Genomic DNA, 16,577 nt, shown 5'->3' with positions numbered 1-16,577 from the left:
CATTAATAACATTCCTGTGGACTTTGCTAGTCTTGAATTAAAAACGCATGAGCAAGGTTGCACGGCCTATAATCTGCAGACCAAATTGTCAAACATCCCTATTTCTAGTAGGGATTTTAAGGATTGAGAGGGAGAGGACAACAGAGTGTAGCAACTGAGAATCCATTTCGCTCCAGTAATCTGCAGCAAGCAGCCCAAGCCAAGGCCTCCAAAGGAACTCAGCCTCCTCCTCAGCCTCCAACAGCGCTGGGCCCACCCTGCGGGGACCAACCTGACACCGGGAAAGGCAGCCCACCAGCTCATGGGCAGTTGGTGGCAAGTGTGCTGTCTCCCCCAAACCTCAGTACTGTGGGCAGTCTCCCTGGACCTATGGCACCCTGCCAGGCTCTCCATAGGAACTCCCGCCTCCTGCAGCAACATCTCCAGAGCTCAGTGGCAGCCACTTCCTGTAAACCTGGGAAAGATGCAGGACGAAGTGCGAAAGGCCGCTTAGGATGAGTCACTGTGGAATCTACAACTTCTTTCAACAAAAATCAAGACACAGAGTTCTTTCACGCCCAAAGCCACAACTGCAATCACTTAACCCTTATGGCCAGGAGCCACTGTTGTGGCAAAAACTTTTAAAGCACAGGAACACAGCGGGGTGTCCCTGCCCACAGGATTAAAGATGCTCTAGGGAGGAGATACAAGAAGCAAAGGCACAAAAAATAATGCGCAGCAGCGCAGCGGGAGAGGTGCGCCAGAGATGTGGGCTGCCAAGAAGGCGGTGAGGGAGCAGAGAGTTAGCCGGCCCTCTGCATTCACAGCCCTCCTGCAGGCTGAGGGCTGGCGAGCTGCTTCCTGTACTTGTCACCCCAGGAAATACCTGATAAGAAGCAACACAGGTGAGGACAGGCTGATTCTGGCTCCCAGTTTGGGGCTATTGCCCATCACGGCAGCATGCAGCAGCTTGCTCACATCTCTGTGGGATCAGGAAGCCAGAGCTCGGGTTGGTACAATGGCTAAAACTTGAAATTGCTCCCATAGAAAATGAGGGCTGTGGGCATGTAAAACATTACACACACCCTGTGATCTGTTGTTCAGGTCTCCAGAGACTTCCGAGAGGTGCAGGAGGGCTGGTGCCCATGCTGTCACACAATGCCTGCCTTCACTGTGCTCTGGGGTGCATTTTGAGTTTGGGTACTGTGGGACGGTGGACTCAAGTGGATTGGAGCATCTTATTACTACCATCGTTACAGACCATCAGGTCAGGCCCAGGAGCCCACTTCGCCCAGCCAGGCCCCACCTCCTAAAGGTGCTTAAAACAACACTAGCATCTGGGGACCAAGTGTTGAAACATGGGTGGACCAGGGACATTTCACATTTGAACCTTAACAAGAGGGCATCTGTGACTGGGGACGGCGTGTGCCACTGCACTCCTAATGTGCTTCTGACTGTCCATACGTCTGCACAGGCAGGTGACATGTCATAGCCACCTCCCCCAGGTCTATGCAGAAGGTGGTACAATGGTATGAGGCTGTCTCTGTAACCAAGCTAAACCAGATACACCCCAAGGAGGCCAGCACCCCTGTCCTCATCCCCAACCAAGGCACACACAAGTAGTTCTGGGGACCCAGGAGAAAGGCCCCCAGAAAGACAATACATACAAAGACACAGAGTCCATGAAGATCGGGTTAGCATGGGCCCTGGAAACCTGCCTTCACACAGCAGAGCGCTCCATGGGGAAGGATGGCGAGCTGGGGTATAAGGGAAAATACTTCTACTTCTAACCACTTTCAGAACATCTTCCTTAAAACTCACACTTTTGCTTATATTTTATGATGCTCAGGCATGGTAAAGCACATGTGCACATATGTAGACATAAGACACAGTCCACAAGGCCGGGTGTGGTGGCGCACGCCTTTAATCCCAGCACTCGGGAGGCAGAGGCAGGCGGATCGCTGTGAGTTCGAGGCCAGCCTGGTCTACAAAGTGAGTCCAGGATGGCCAAGGCTACACAGAGAAACCCTGTCTCGAAAAAAAAAAAAAAAGACACAGTCCACATAACTGTGTATATGTTAGTTTTTTACACGGTCTCACTCTATAGCCTTGGCTGGCCTGAAACTTGCCATGAACACTAGGCTGGCCTTGAACTCATAGAGATCCACCAGCCTCTGCCCCACTTGGTACTGAGATTAAAGGTGTGACCCACTACGCCCGGCAGCGCGTATGCACACAGACACATGTGCACATGCATGTGTATGCACACACATGGACACTCAGAGAGTTGACCTAGCAGTGGAAATGACTGCACCCTTATACAAAACAGCCACTGTTCACCAGACTGAGGCGTTGAACATTGGAAACAGTAGCATTTCCCCCGAATGAATGACCAGAACCGTAATTCCTAAAATCCATTATTAGACATTGCAAGAGGAACGCGGCCAGAGCTACTCCAGAACTGCATGAACGCCACGGTTCCTCGGGAATAAAACTTAAAACACGCCCCAGAGCACAGAGAAGCAGGCATGGTGCTGACAACGTGGGCTCCAGGCCCTCCGCCCCTCTCGGATGTCTGTAGAGACCTGAACCACAGATCACTGGGTGTGTGTAATGTTTTACATGCCCACGAGCCCACGTGCATAAAGTTCACGCACCCGTGTTCCACAGTAACCATTTCAGACACTGGTTCTCTGCTCTGGCCTTTTGACTCAGGGGTAGTGGCTGTGACGGTGTGCACATGTGCCCTACACTGAGCAGGAAGTGTGAAGTCAAAGCTGCTGACTGCTGAGAGTTGACTGGCTTTCCTGACATGACAGCTGATACCCTGAAACCACAGACAGGTACGTGGCTGTGGCCATGGAAAACTCACTAACTCACCTACGCTGGACATTCCTCAGAGGAGGTGGCAAATGTGCAAAGTGCAAAGTGCAAGGCATGTAGACAAGTTCAAGGTGCCCCTAAGGCTGAAGGGTAACAGTCACAAGGACAAGATGTGAGCAGTAATGGTTGATACTGTTAGTGGGATCTAGACTCTTGTCACCCAAGAGACCAGCCTCCGACCATGTCTGCGGTGTCTAGCTTTGTGTTAACTCAAGTGGGTCTTGAGACTCACCCGAGATGGGGAGCACCATCCATGGCCGGGCACCACGATGCACAAACAGGAGGCAGTGGGCTCATCTCTTCCCTCTTGGCTACAGATGCGACGTGCTACCTGGCAGCCTCACGCACCTGCTCCGCCTTCCCACCGTGATGGACTGACTGTACCTGTGAATCCTTTCCTCAAGCGGCTCTGGTCACAGCAACAACAGATGTGACTGAGATGTGCAGCCCTCGCTGTCTGAGAGCAACGGGAGCTCACACACCTGAGAACAGGCATGGCACCCAGTACTCTTCCGGTTTCCCTCTCTAAGGACTCCACAGGGCCCCTTAACAGGTCAGAGCCAGTTAGTCACTAAGCATACATTTCCTCATCACCAACTGCATGCAAAGCAGGTCTGACAAGGGGCACAGTAAAGCACAGACTCACTTCTGACTTAAAATAATTCAGGCAGCAGAACCCGCAAAGCAAGTTAGGCGTCATCTTTCACAATAACCTGTGGGAAGGGGGGAGACACTCAGCCAGTTATAAAAAAAGAAGATGAGGCACCCCCACCTGTACTAGCTCAGACCCCCCAGAAGGGAGCCCCATGGCTAACTAAGGATCACACACTGGGTGCCCAGGCAACTTCCCCACGCCACCAGTGGCGCAGAGAGGTGTACAGAGGGCAATCTAAGCTGCAGGTGGCGCGTCTTTCCCCAGCGTGTTGATTTAGTGGAGGGGAGGTGTGCATGCTACGCTGCATGTGCGAAGGTCAGAGAACAGCTTCCAGCAGCTGGTTCTTCCCTTCCAGCGTGTGGGCCTCGGGGTTCAAACTCAGGAGTGAGCCTTGGTGACAAGTACCTTTACCCACCCCCGCCCCGGGCAGCACTTCTTGGTCCTGTCATAGAACAGGGCAGCAGCAGGGCCAGCCATGAGCACAGCTGAGGCACGCAGGGCAGGTGGCCTCAGAGCACTCTGGTCCTGCTCTGCATGCTCAACTCTGGCAGGAGGGGCGCCTGCTACTGGACCCCACTTTACTGCAGAGATGAACCGTCTCTCCAGAGTGGTGGTTCTCAACCTGTCGGTCACGACCCCTTTGGGGTCACATATCAGGTATTTACACTGTGGTTCATAAGAGTAACACAATTACAGTTATGAAGTGGCCACGAGATAATTTATGGCTGGGGGGGTCCCCACAGCGTGAGGAACTGTATTAAAGGGTCGCAGCGTTAGGAAGGTTGGGAACCCCTGCTCTAGAGCGTGTGTTTTGAAGGCCCCAGAAAGGGTAAAATTATGACTAACAGGCAGCATAAGGCTATTCTATAGCTCAGGGAACTTCCTGGTGTCAGGCCTGGTGGTGCAGTTCTGTCTTCCCAGCTACTCAGAAAGCTGAGGCTGAAGGAGCCCAAGTTAGCTCAAGACCAGCCTGGGCTACTCAATGAGTTTAAGGTCAGCCTGGGCAGCTTAGTCCTGCTCAAAATAAAAACATAAAAAGAAGGGCAGGTGTGTGACTGTGGTAGAACACTTGTCTGGCATGTGTAAAACCAGAGTTCAATCCCCAAGACGGCAAATAAAAATTAAAAACCATCAAAAAGTGGTGTCTCACCACATCATGACAGGCCCTGCTGGGTGACTCCTGGAAGAGCCCCTTTGGCGGGGAAACAGCTCAGTAGACATGCCTGGTTGCGCTACGAGCACAGGTTCAGGTCTCAGTGCGGTCAGGAGCCACGGGTAGGATCCTAAGCTCCAGGACACTGGGCAAAGCGGCTGCACTCTAAATTCTCTGCTCAGGGACACTCTCACTGTCCTAGGAGGAAGGGAGCGGAGCGGGTGGGCGGGCAGATGAGAAGACGGTACATACTACACGCTTCCTGTCTGTCTCACTGGCTCTCTCACACGCCATGTGGGGCCTGCCCCCAAACAAATCTTTTTGGGTGTTACTCTTTTGTTGTTTTGAGATAGAATCCCGACTCCCAACTCTGTAATCCAGGCTGCCCTCAAACTTGCATCAATCCTCCTGCCTCAGCCTCCCTAGTGCTAGGATCACAGGTCAGGGCTGTCACATGCAGCTTTATGATTTCTTGATTAAATGCACTGATAACAGTTAATGATGGCTACAGTTTAATTAATATACTTATGCTTATTTATGTAATATGCTTAGGGTAGCAATGTCAAATGCATATAAATCTAACGTCCTTAAAGTCTGCTTTTGTGTTGATTTTGTGAGACAGGGTCCCACGTAGCCCAGGCTGGCCCTGAACTCCTGATCTTCCTGCCTCTGCTCCCCAGTGCTGGGATCATCAGAGCACACCACCACATGTGGCTTGGTTTTGTTTTCTAAGTTTTACAGATGGATAGAAACAGAGTCCTTTCTGGTATAGAAACGCTGATGTGACGACTGAGGTCGGCTCACAGCCTGTCTTCCATTACTCAGTTATGTACACAACGCTGCAAAGGAAACAGGTCTCGGGGGCAGCTCACAGTACAGAGGACTCTGTGAGGAAGAACAGCCTTGCAGCATGTGAGCCGAACCCTCAGAGCACTTGTCACGCGGGTCACTCTGAACTCAGGTTCAGAGACAATCAAACCAATTTACCCTTGAAGTTGGGAGACATTTGAATTCCAACCACATGGCTACCTCTCCTTAAAAAGGGTCAGAACCAAATGCAACTGCCAGAGAAAAGCAATCCCTGAGTCACTGATTTCAAAGGTAAACCTAGGAACTATAAAGCCATATAAGGGCATTCGCTGTACACAAACTTCCAATACACAGAATCTAGCAGGACTTATAATCATGGGAAGTATAAAACATTCTGGCCAGACAGACATTTTTATTGTGCTAATACATGTATTTAAACAATAAAGGAACAAAGGGGGCTGGCAAGATGGTTCAGTGGGTAAAGGACGTGCTGTCAAGCCTAAACCCAATCCCAGAAGCCCACATGATGGAAGAGAAGGGGCTTGTAGAAGCTGTCCTCTAACCTACACATGCATGCATACACACACACACACACACACACACACACACACACGAGAGAGAGAGAGAGAGAGAGAGAGAGAGAGAGAGAGAGAGAGAGAGAGAGACACGGCGGGGCGGGGGGGGGGGGAGAAAGAAAGAAATGAAAAAAGAAACCTATAGCTTTGGAGTCACAAGGAACTGTGCAATACTTTACCCAAACTCACCTGCGAACTACAGAGGCGCCCCCTCAAGGTCCCCACCCTTCTTCCTTCTCACCCAAAAAGGAAATACATAGGCACAGGAAGAAAATCTAGAACGCGGCTCTTCTGTATTCCTTAAGGCTTGACTTCACATTTTGTTCAAGTTAACAAGCACACTCCAAGTTTTCTTCAAATTCACTGTGTCTTTGTAATGACACATACCTGAAATGCTCACCATGTGGAGATCAGAGTTCAGAGAGGCAATCTGAGGCTTCCTAAATCTGCTTTTAACAACTGCCGCTGGGCACGGCTGAGAGGCAGACCCATGCGAGTCAAAGCGCGGCTCCCAGGCCAGCAGTGAGAGCTGTGCACAGGGCTGCCTGAGCCATTTGTACTGAAACGTCACGGTTTCAGAAACAGATCCTGTGTCTAATCAACTGCAGCTTTGGTCTTCCCCGAGCTACAGGAGGGTGACTAAACTCAGGTATGAGAAAGCCCTGCAAAATCACACCAGTGTGGTGGGGAGGGGTGTGGGGGGGGGGCACCTTCCAAATGCATACTCGGCAGCTGTGACCAAAATGACAGTCCAGTCCCACTTACGAGGCTAAAAGTTACAGAGCACAAAAACAAATGCTTTTGACGAAAGCCTAATGTTTTACAACACCAAAGTCCTGTTCAAAAAAAAAAATCAATGCTCAAGGCAGCCAGTGCAGCTCCCAGGCTGGTGCTCCCAAGCGGAAGCTCCACCCCACACCCTGACTGGACCCTACGTTGTTGCTCTCTCTTCGTCCTCTGGAGCAACTGTCTACAGGGCTTCTTATGCAAGCTCACCTCACCCCACCTATAGGTAGCACACGGGTACTGAGGAAAGAAAGGCGGTCCCGTTTCATTGTGTTCCCCACTTCACAGACACCTACCCAGTCGCCCCCCCCCCCACTTTGGCTATTTACGAATACACACTAATTTAGAACATACAAATTTAACATGTCATATTTTAAGCCAAGCAAGGCATGCAAGAAATCACAACTATAAACCCAAATTCCAATTTCCTCAGCTAATAAGCCTACCGAGGCAAGAACTGGGCCCCATGTCAGGTTGCTTGTAGAGCAAAAGTACTGAACAAGGATGGGGTGAGGCGGGAGGACCACAAGTTCAAAGCCGCTGGTTTGAGCTCTCTAGTGAGGTCAGCAGAGGCAGCTTAGTGAGGCTCTTCCAAAATAACAACAGCACGAGGCAGAGTGCTTTTCTAGCCGACTCAAGGTTTAATTCCCAAATCACCACCACCACCACCTCCTCCTCCTCCTCCTCCTCCTCCTCCTCCGCCTCCACCACCACCACCACCGCCGCCACACCACCATCAAAGTGCTTAACCCAAATGTAAGAGTCTGCTGTGGCAGCTGGATCAGTTAACCAGAGGCAACTGTACTAGTCATCAAAGAGCCGCGCAGGGAAAAGAAGAACCAGATGTCATCAGAGAGAAGGTAACGCAGAGGTCCGTGACACAGTCCTCAGTATGACTCAGGCAGACGCACTGGACTACAGATCTTCCTCAAATGCTGCTGCTGGTCAACCCTCAGGCATGAACAGCCCTGCTTGCGGCCCAAACTGAAGAGAGGCTGCTCTTTCCCGACAGATGCCATCTCTGCCTGTTTCTCAAATCTCCGAACTAAAACCCAGCAGCCACCGGTACACGGCGCACGTAGAAAAATCTACACCAAGCGTTATCACCAAAGCCACCCAAGAACTGTACATTCTCCAAATAACTCAAAACGCAACGCAGAGCGGAGCACAGCAAGCAGCTAGCTCATAATTCACCTTTGGGTGGTAGAGAGCAAAGCCTATTTTCCCGTATTTGCAAAAATAACCGTTTTAAGCCTGACGGGGGAAGGGGAGGGATTGTAACTGTATTTCAAACAAAGCAGCAGTTCGGGATACTTTCTTCCTTTCATCCCAATTTCTAAGACGTTAAATAAATAAATAAATCTCAGCCTAGACTGCAGACGCAGGAAACTCGAGCGGGCAGTGGACTAAATGTCTGTCATAAGAAAGCCATCTAGTGTTAAAGTTTAGAAGTGAAACCGCAGACAAAAGAAACATTTCTGGGACTATTTTGAAGTTACTGGGAAAACCAATGAAAATAACCAAGATGCCCCGTTTTCTGTGGATGACTTGGTTTGGGGGGGGGCTTTGATTCATTTTGCCTAGTTTCTCTCCGCCTTTATTCTTCTCTCTTAAAGCCATCCTTGTCCACACCAAGTCAAGTCTAAGCAGAATCCAAAGCGCCTAAGACCTGTTTTGGCCAAAATCAGGTATCGCCAGAGGAGCCCCAATTCTTGAGGGCGCACTTGCTACCCGTCCACCCGTGCTGGCGTCGGCCAGGGCCGAATTAACGTAGCCGAAGCCGGTTAATGACGACAAACGTCGCCCGGAGGGGTGACGCCAAGTTGTCCCCGGCTCTCGGGGAGGAGAGCCGAAATTGATTCTCTGGGATCTGCGAGCAGGCTGAAATGAACGCGCCGGCGCTGCCGGGTCGCTCCCGGACCGCGGTCCTCACCCGCGGAGACGCGAGCCCGCGCGTACAAAGGAGCGGGAGCCCCGGGGGAGCGGCCCGCAAGTTGGGCGCAGCCCGCCAGGTCCGGTCCCCGCGCCCAGCGGACGCACCCCGCACCCCCCGGCACGCACCTCGGAGCGGCGGTCCTCTGCGTCCCCGCCGGGGCCGGCGCGCACAAGCCGGGGCCTCGCCGCCCGCCGCCGTCCCGCGCTACCCATGGGCGCGCATCCCGCGCGGCCGCTGCGCCCGCGGCTCGAGCCGTCGCCAGGAGCCGCGCTGCGTCCTCGGCCGCCCGGCTCCGTCTGCAGCCGGCTCCCGCCGCCGCCCGCCCGCCCCGGCACCGCCCCCACGCGCTCTGCCCACGCCTATTGGCCGGTGCCCCGACAGGCCCCACCCCGAGCGCTCCGCCCCTCTCTTATTGGCCGGTGCCCGGACAGTCCCCGCCCTCAGAGCTCCGCCCACGCCCATTGGCCAACCGGACAGGCCCCGCCCCTGGAGCTCCGCCCACGCCCATCGGCGCGCCTCCCCGGCCGGACGCGCCCCTTACCGCCCGTCGGGCGCGCGCGAGCGTCCTCGGGGAGCCGGTTGATGGGTTCTCCGGGCCGCGGCGAGCGCGAGGCCTGGGCCTGCGGGGACAGGCGACCGGCTTCGGAGTGCTCGCGAGCCGGGGCGCCCTCGGAGCGACCCGTGATCGCCCGGTGTGGACTTCAGCCCCACATGCTCGCACCGTGCCCGGGCCCCCCTGAGAGTCGCCAACGGCCCGGTGAAGCCCCGGGGACGCACTGGACGCACAAGTCCAAGCTGCCGTCTGCGCGCGGGCCGGGGAACCGATGCCGGGTGTGATGCTCCAGCGGGCCCTCGCCTGCCGGCCGGAAACGCCTACACTCGGTGTTCCGGCCTTGTCTATACCCCAGGGAGCCTCACCTGCGGCCGGCTGCGGGAGACCTGGGATGAGCCCTATTCTGACGTGCACCCGGCGCGAGGAGGCTTAAATACGGCACGAGCGGGCGGTAGGATAGCTTTCCCGAGCCGGCTTCACCCAGCCGCCCCAGAGTCTCGATCCGGTTTGTTTGGGACTTTGAACTCCTCCCTGGGAGAGATAATGTAATAATGTTATCTCCGCTTCCCTGGCGCGGTGCTTCCTACTACGCGCACACACCCTGGTAAAGTTTAAACAGCGTGGGTCCCCACCCTCGGTGTATTTCTTTCCGCACACATTGTCCAATCCTTTATATACCGTTTTATAATACAGGTGTAATACGCAGGGCAAAACATGCCAGCGACCTGTTTATGACATGGCGCTCAGGAGTTCCCGAGTCTTGAGGTCCTGTCCAGACGGTCGCCCCATACTTAGCTTTGCAAGGTTGTGTATGCATTCAACAAACATGGAGCCTGATTAAAGACCTATTCTGCTGTTCTTCCTGAGCGGCCGTGGGACCAGTCCCTGCTCTGTTGCTTTTGGGGGATGCACAGATTAAACCCAGGACACAGATTGGGGGATACAGCAGCAGTGAGGAGGGCAGTGCATGGCTCAGGGTGTCTTACACAAGGAAACATAAAACTCCTCTTCTAGCAAAGGTATGGAGGAGATTGTTGACGTTCCCGAGGAAGACACCAACCATGAAGTATTCCGTTGAGCTTGTGGAAAAGCCAGTGTGGGCAAGATTCCTCAGCGGGTTAAGAGCCCTTGCTAAAGGACCTGGCTTCAGGACCCAGCTTCCAGCTGCAGCGCACAACATCTGTAACTCCAGGTGCACAGGATCAGACGCCCTCTTCTGGCCTCTCTGGGCATTGCACGCATGTGGAGACTACACATGACTGCAAACGCTCAAGCTAGTGTGAGCTGTCCTAAGTCCATCACCTCCTGTTCACTTCCCCCCAAGTCCCCCTTCCCTGCAAAGGCCCGTCGCCCCCGGGAATTCTTCTGCGCTCAGGGGTGTCTAAGGAAACTGGCTCTGGGAACCCTTGCTCTCCAATTCTCCCACACCCTTTTTTTCTGCTGAAGTAATTCCTACACGAGTCTGAAGAAAAAAATGAAAGAGACAGAGTTCAAAGACATGCCAGGCAAGCCAAGCAGTTGAGGTCGTCAGCGAACCGTCTTGCTGCTGCTAGTATCTGTCTGCCTTTTAATTCGCTAAAGCCAGTTTGGCTTCCCTAACAAGCCACAGGATCAAACCCACAAGGATGCTTGCAGGCCAGTAAAGTCCAGTGGCCAGCTTAGTGAAGGTGTGGAGCCTGCCTTTACTCCCTCCGTCCCCTTTCCGCTGCAGCCTTTCTTTTAGGGCTTTTCTCTTTATTCCAAATGAACAGTCATAATTTGCAATAAATAGGTATTGATCTTCTGCGTCGCGCAGGGCCTGATGTTAGAAGCAGGCGGCTGTTGGCCTCCATATGGGGCTCCAGGACAAGGAGCAGTTGGATAGCAGATAGGAGCTCTGGCCCCCACAGGGAGAGCAACCTTGGGGAAGTCACAAGGGCTTTGGCAGAGCTGACGGATGGGGAGGGAGGGAGGCCTGGCGGTGTCGCTTGGCTGAAGTGCACTGGGCCTGAAGCGGGAAGCTCGGGGTTCTGCCTTTAGCTCCACTTGAAACAGGAGACAGGACAGAAACAGTGCCAGTGACTGGGAAGCCCAGAGAGATGGCACGGGGCCTGCCTGGAAAGCATCCATGCCCTCTGGCCTGGTAGAGTGTCCCTGCTTATGCAATGCACACATAGACATCACTCTCCCATGATGGTCCTGTTTGCCTGGGGCTGGGGGTTGTCCTCATGTGTGTCCAGCCTATGGCTGTGCTTCCCCGGGATATCCACAGTAGAATCCTCTCACAACGGTGTGGCCTCGGAGGTATGGTAACAAACGCCAGGTCCTGCAATGTTTAGGCTTTTGGTTGGTTGGTCAGTGGGTTGCTTGTTCTTGTTTTGAGACTAGATCCCTGTATGCAGCCCTGGCTGTCCTGGATCTCACTATGGAGACCAGATTAGCCTTGAATTCACAGGCGTCCACCTGCCTCTGCCTTCCAAGTTCTAGGAGTAAAGGTGTTCACCACCACACCTGGCAAAGATTAACCTATTTATGTCTATTTATGTATTTTGTGTTTATGGATTCAGCAGGAGGGGTTGAGAGAGGGTTTCTCTGTGTAACAAGAGCCTTGGATGCCCTGGACTCACTTTGTAGACCAGGCTGGCCTCGAACCCACAGAGATCTGCCTGCCTCTGCCTCCTGAGTGCTGGGATTAAACGCATGCGCCACCACGTCGGGTATTTATGTATGTTTTACCTGCATGTACATTTACATGCCAGAAGGGGGCATTAGATCCCACAGGCCTACAGTTAATAGACAGTTTTGACGTCTCATTTCAGTGCTGGGAATTGAACTCAGAACCTCTGGAAGAGCAGCCAGTGCTCTTAACCACTGAGCCATCTCTCCGGCCACTAAGATTTGAAGAAGTAGCTTCAGTGGCTGGGGAGATAGGTCAGTAGGTAAAGGCCTTGGTACGTGGGCCTGATGACCTAAGCTCCCCAGAACCATGTAAACATGGAAGGAGAGATCGACTCCACAAAGCTGCCTTTGGATGTGTACAGGTATGCAGTGGCATCCCCCCCCATGCATGCACGCACACACACATACATACACACACAAGCGTGTGCATGCATAGTTGGCTATTGGCCTTGGACATGTGATAAACCACTAGTCCTGACCAAAACAAAACCTGTGTAAAAACCAAGAGAACAGTGTGTTCTGGGGTCACCTGCCCGCTGCCCTTGTATGACAGAATGTGTACACTATCCCAGGAGACCACGGATGCCGGCTGCTGAAAAACCTCAGCTCTGTAAGCACACATGGGAATCTGCTCTTCCCAAGCCACCCTGGGTACAACAGAAGATGACAGTCTTCTTCAAGTAAGGAGGTGGCTGCCCCAGGAAAATGAAACTTAGCTGGATTTCTGCAGGAAGCAGATGTAAACTGTGAAAAGATAGTTGTTAAAATGTCACCGTGAACTTAAAAGTACCATAAATCTCCGCAGAGACCCAGACAGATGCCTTGGTGGGGGGATCAAAGTAAACAGTTAAGGTGGATGAGGAGCCGCCACGGGTGGAGATGTGTGGCGCCTCTGAGTGCAGACAGCGTGGCAGGGGCCCCGGCGTTTACGGTTCCCACCGCCTGGACGAGAGGTTGATGCCTGAGTGAGACAGCACACGAGGGCGTTGCGGAGAGACAAGTACCAGGACTGCCTTTCCTGTCTCTTACCATAGCAGACTCCAGGTTCGCATCTTCATCCCCCACACTGTTTCTTTGCCAGTATCTTTTATTTTGTTTGTACCAAATAAGCAGTCACAGTGCCCTGTGAGGTAGGCTGGTGTGTGAGCAGCTGCTACTTGTCACCACTAGATGGCGTCTGTCAGAAGCGAGGGTCAGGGCTGCGCACACACTCTGCCAAGTAATAATTCTCGAGAAATCAATACTCGAAAACATTTATAACCATTTAATATGGACCTATTCACTGCTTATGTGTGATGTCTTTTTAATACTGGCTATGAATCTACAGCCGGCTGTCATTTGGCAAGCCGTGAAGGTCTTCGGTAACATGTTAAAGCTGTTAATTAAATACTAAACAGCTTTGGGGCCATGTAGACATGCATTCTGTACCAGCCATGTGACTGCAGTTAGAACTGCGAGATCCAGGGATGAAACAAACATTCAAAAGTTGCCCTCTGACCTATACATGAATTCCTAGGTGTGTGCTTGGGCGCGCGCGCGCACACACACACACACACACACAAATTAATAATAATAATAATAATAATAATAATAATAATAATAATAATAATAATAATAATAATTTTTTAAAATAAAATGTAAGCAGTTTCACTGTGCATTAGATACCTCACAGTACTTGGTGACACTTCCTGAATCACTCTAAAATACCAAGTCGCAACAAACTACCCCCTCGGTTTAAAGAAGTTGGAAGCAACATGGAGAAAAGGGCAGGCAGGCACACTTCTCTGCTTGCCTCCATCAGGCAGGCAGGCACACCGCCCTGCTTGCCTCTGTCAGGCAGGCACACCGCTCTGCTTGCCTCCGTCAGGCAGGCACACCGCTCTGCTTGCCTCCGTCAGGCAGGCACACCGCTCTGCTTGCCTCCGTCAGGCAGGCAGGCACACCGCTCTGCTTGTCTCCGTCAGGCAGGCAGGCACACCGCTCTGCTTGCCTCCGTCAGGCAGGCACACCGCTCTGCTTGCCTCCGTCAGGCAGGCACACTGCTCTGCTTGCCTCCGTCAGGCAGGCAGGCACACCGCTCTGCTTGCCTCCATCAGGCAGGCACACTGCTCTGCTTGCCTCCGTCAGGCAGGCACACCTCTCTGCTTGCCTCCATCAGGCAGGCACACCGCTCTGCTTGTCTCCGTCAGGCAGGCAGGCAGGCACACCGCTCTGCTTGCCTCCGTCAGGCAGGCACACCGCTCTGCTTGCCTCCGTCAGGCAGGCACACCGCTCTGCTTGCCTCCGTCAGGCAGGCACACCGCTCTGCTTGCCTCTGTCAGGCAGGCACACCGCTCTGCTTGTCTCCGTCAGGCAGGCAGGCAGGCACACCGCTCTGCTTGCCTCCGTCAGGCAGGCACACCGCTCTGCTTGCCTCCGTCAGGCAGGCACACCGCTCTGCTTGCCTCCGTCAGGCAGGCACACCGCTCTGCTTGCCTCCGTCAGGCAGGCACACCTCTCTGCTTGCCTCCGTCAGGCAGGCACACCGCTCTGCTTGCCTCTGTCATTCATTTGCTCCAGAGACAGAGACTAAGCAGCTGGCACTGTAAGGACTTTCAGGGAAGTGCTAGTCACCTTCTGCTCCCATGGCACAGCCCTTGTGGAAGTCAGTTTGGTTTGGTGTCCTGGTTTCCATGAACTTGTACTGCCCTCACTGATCTCTTGCTTCTGGTGTATGGTGAGGCAAAACAGCAAGCATGGGGCATCTGCCCTCAGCGAGGAGAGAGGGGGCGTCTGTAGCACAGCCTGAAGGACCCACCTTCCTTTAAGGGTTCCATATTCTAATTTCCCATCACCCTCTCCCAATAGCCCACCAGTTTGTGGATCGATCCATTGATGGGGTCAGAACCCTTGTGACCCCAAGACTTCAACCCGTGAGCCTTTGAGAATGGAACCCTACCAGTATCTCCTCAGCATGCTGAGATGCGAATGTTCACGGCACTTAAATCACATAAGGAAACAGATGTTTTAAGAAAAGTCTTACAAGTTACAAGGGAGAAATTAAGATGAATGTGAAATGCTCTGTCAGGACCAGGTACTTACTACACTCCAGCTCCTTGTAGCAACATCTCCTCAGCTGACATCTGCTTGTCTGCCTTATGGCTACACTCTTTACTTCTAGACGGGGCTAGGTGGAAAAGAAGCTGGGGAGAGATAGAAAGGGAAAAAGAGCAGAAGGCCAGCCAAGGAGAAAAGCAAGCGTGGCTAAGGACACGCTGTGCAGATCCTGACCATGAACCTGAAGATCAGGTATTTGAAAATGCCTTTGTTGTTGAGAGAGGCAGTCCATGTTTTAATGTCAGAGAGCAATTAGAGGAAAAGGAGCCAGGTGTCGCAGCTCACACCCGTAATGAGAAAAGAGACCGCCCTGAGTTCAGAATCAAAACAACTCCCAGAACGAGAAGGAAGCATAAAACACAACCAAAGAACCTTGATTCCCCTGACCCCAATGTTTCCAGAAAACTAAAGTCAGAGAGCCAGGAGAAAATGCACTCTGACAGTAGCAAAATTTCACTTTCTTATTTCTGAAAATGCTAAGGAATGACTGGGCAAAAGGCTCGTGGCGGCCACCGTGAGTGACACAGCATGCCTGCGTGCAGCCCAATGGCAGGACATCTAGTCAGTCAGGCTCCCCCAGGGCCACTGTCTGTGCTAACTGGGGCACTCGGGATACATGCTGGGATGACACTCAGCCCTGAGTCCCTCCTTGGACTGCCTTCTCTCTCTGGCCTCCATCTGCCACGGGCTTTCTGTGGGTACAAGGAGGTCTCAAATCTACTGCACCCCAAAGCCTGCTGTCTTGAGACCTCACTATACTCTGTTCCCTGTAGTCCCTGCTTCAGGAACAGGGGACCCACACATCTGGCGTGGCCCCAGACCTCTCCTGCAGCCCCTCCCCTCCCTCCTGCTCTCCTGCAGCCCCTCCCCACCCTCCTGCTCTCCTGCAGCCCCTCCCCTCCCTCCTGCTCTCCTGCAGCCCCTCCCCTCCCTCCTGCTCTCCTGCAGCCCCTCCCCTCCCTCCTGCTCTCCTGCAGCCCCTCCCCTCCCTCCTGCTCTCCTGCAGCCCCTCCCCACCCTCCTGCTCTCCTGCAGCCCCTCCCCACCCTCCTGCTCTCCTGCAGCCCCTCCCCACCCTCCTGCTCTCCTGCAGCCCCTCCCCTCCCTCCTGCTCTCCTGCAGCCCCTCCCCACCCTCCTGCTCTCCTGCAGCCCCTCCCCACCCTCCTGCTCTCCTGCAGCCCTCAGCCAAGCGTTCTAAGCTCCCGTGTGCCCATCTATGTTTCTGGTCCAACTCTACATTTTTATATACTACTATACATGGCCTGAAAAGCAGCAGAAAGTTGTCTGTCTGTCTGTCTGTCTGTCTGTCTGTCTATAGTCTCCGTGTCTCCTGCTGGATCTCCTCCAACTGCCTAACCCCTCTCCCCGTCCCGAGCTCCACCATGCTCTTGCATGCCCTCCCTCATGAGACCAGTCACTTCTTCTTTGCTTCATATCCCTCAAAGGTTCCCTGCATCCCCAAGAAAAGCCCCGTGCCTTGGTCTGGCCCAT

At 53.4% G+C, this 16,577-nt stretch overlaps 1 protein-coding gene across 3 annotated transcripts in view; it reads right to left on the bottom strand.

The window, feature by feature from the left end:
* The window catches only part of SIPA1L2 (signal induced proliferation associated 1 like 2), a 144,795-nt gene extending 135,725 nt beyond the window's left edge, over positions 1-9,070 (bottom strand). For all 3 annotated transcript variants that reach the window (XM_084756634.1, XM_084756633.1, XM_084756637.1), the window contains exon 1: positions 8,903-9,070. The gene's annotated coding sequence lies outside the window, so the exon portion shown is untranslated. The remainder of the gene's footprint in view (positions 1-8,902) is intronic.
* Between the last annotated feature and the right edge of the window lie 7,507 nt (positions 9,071-16,577).

This window comes from Acomys minous (assembly GCF_964271855.1).
Source record: "Acomys minous genome assembly, chromosome: 14".
Lineage (NCBI taxonomy): Eukaryota > Metazoa > Chordata > Mammalia > Rodentia > Muridae > Acomys > Acomys minous.
The sequence above is the reverse complement of the archived record's forward strand: the minus strand, read 5'-3'. Positions and strand labels throughout refer to the sequence as shown.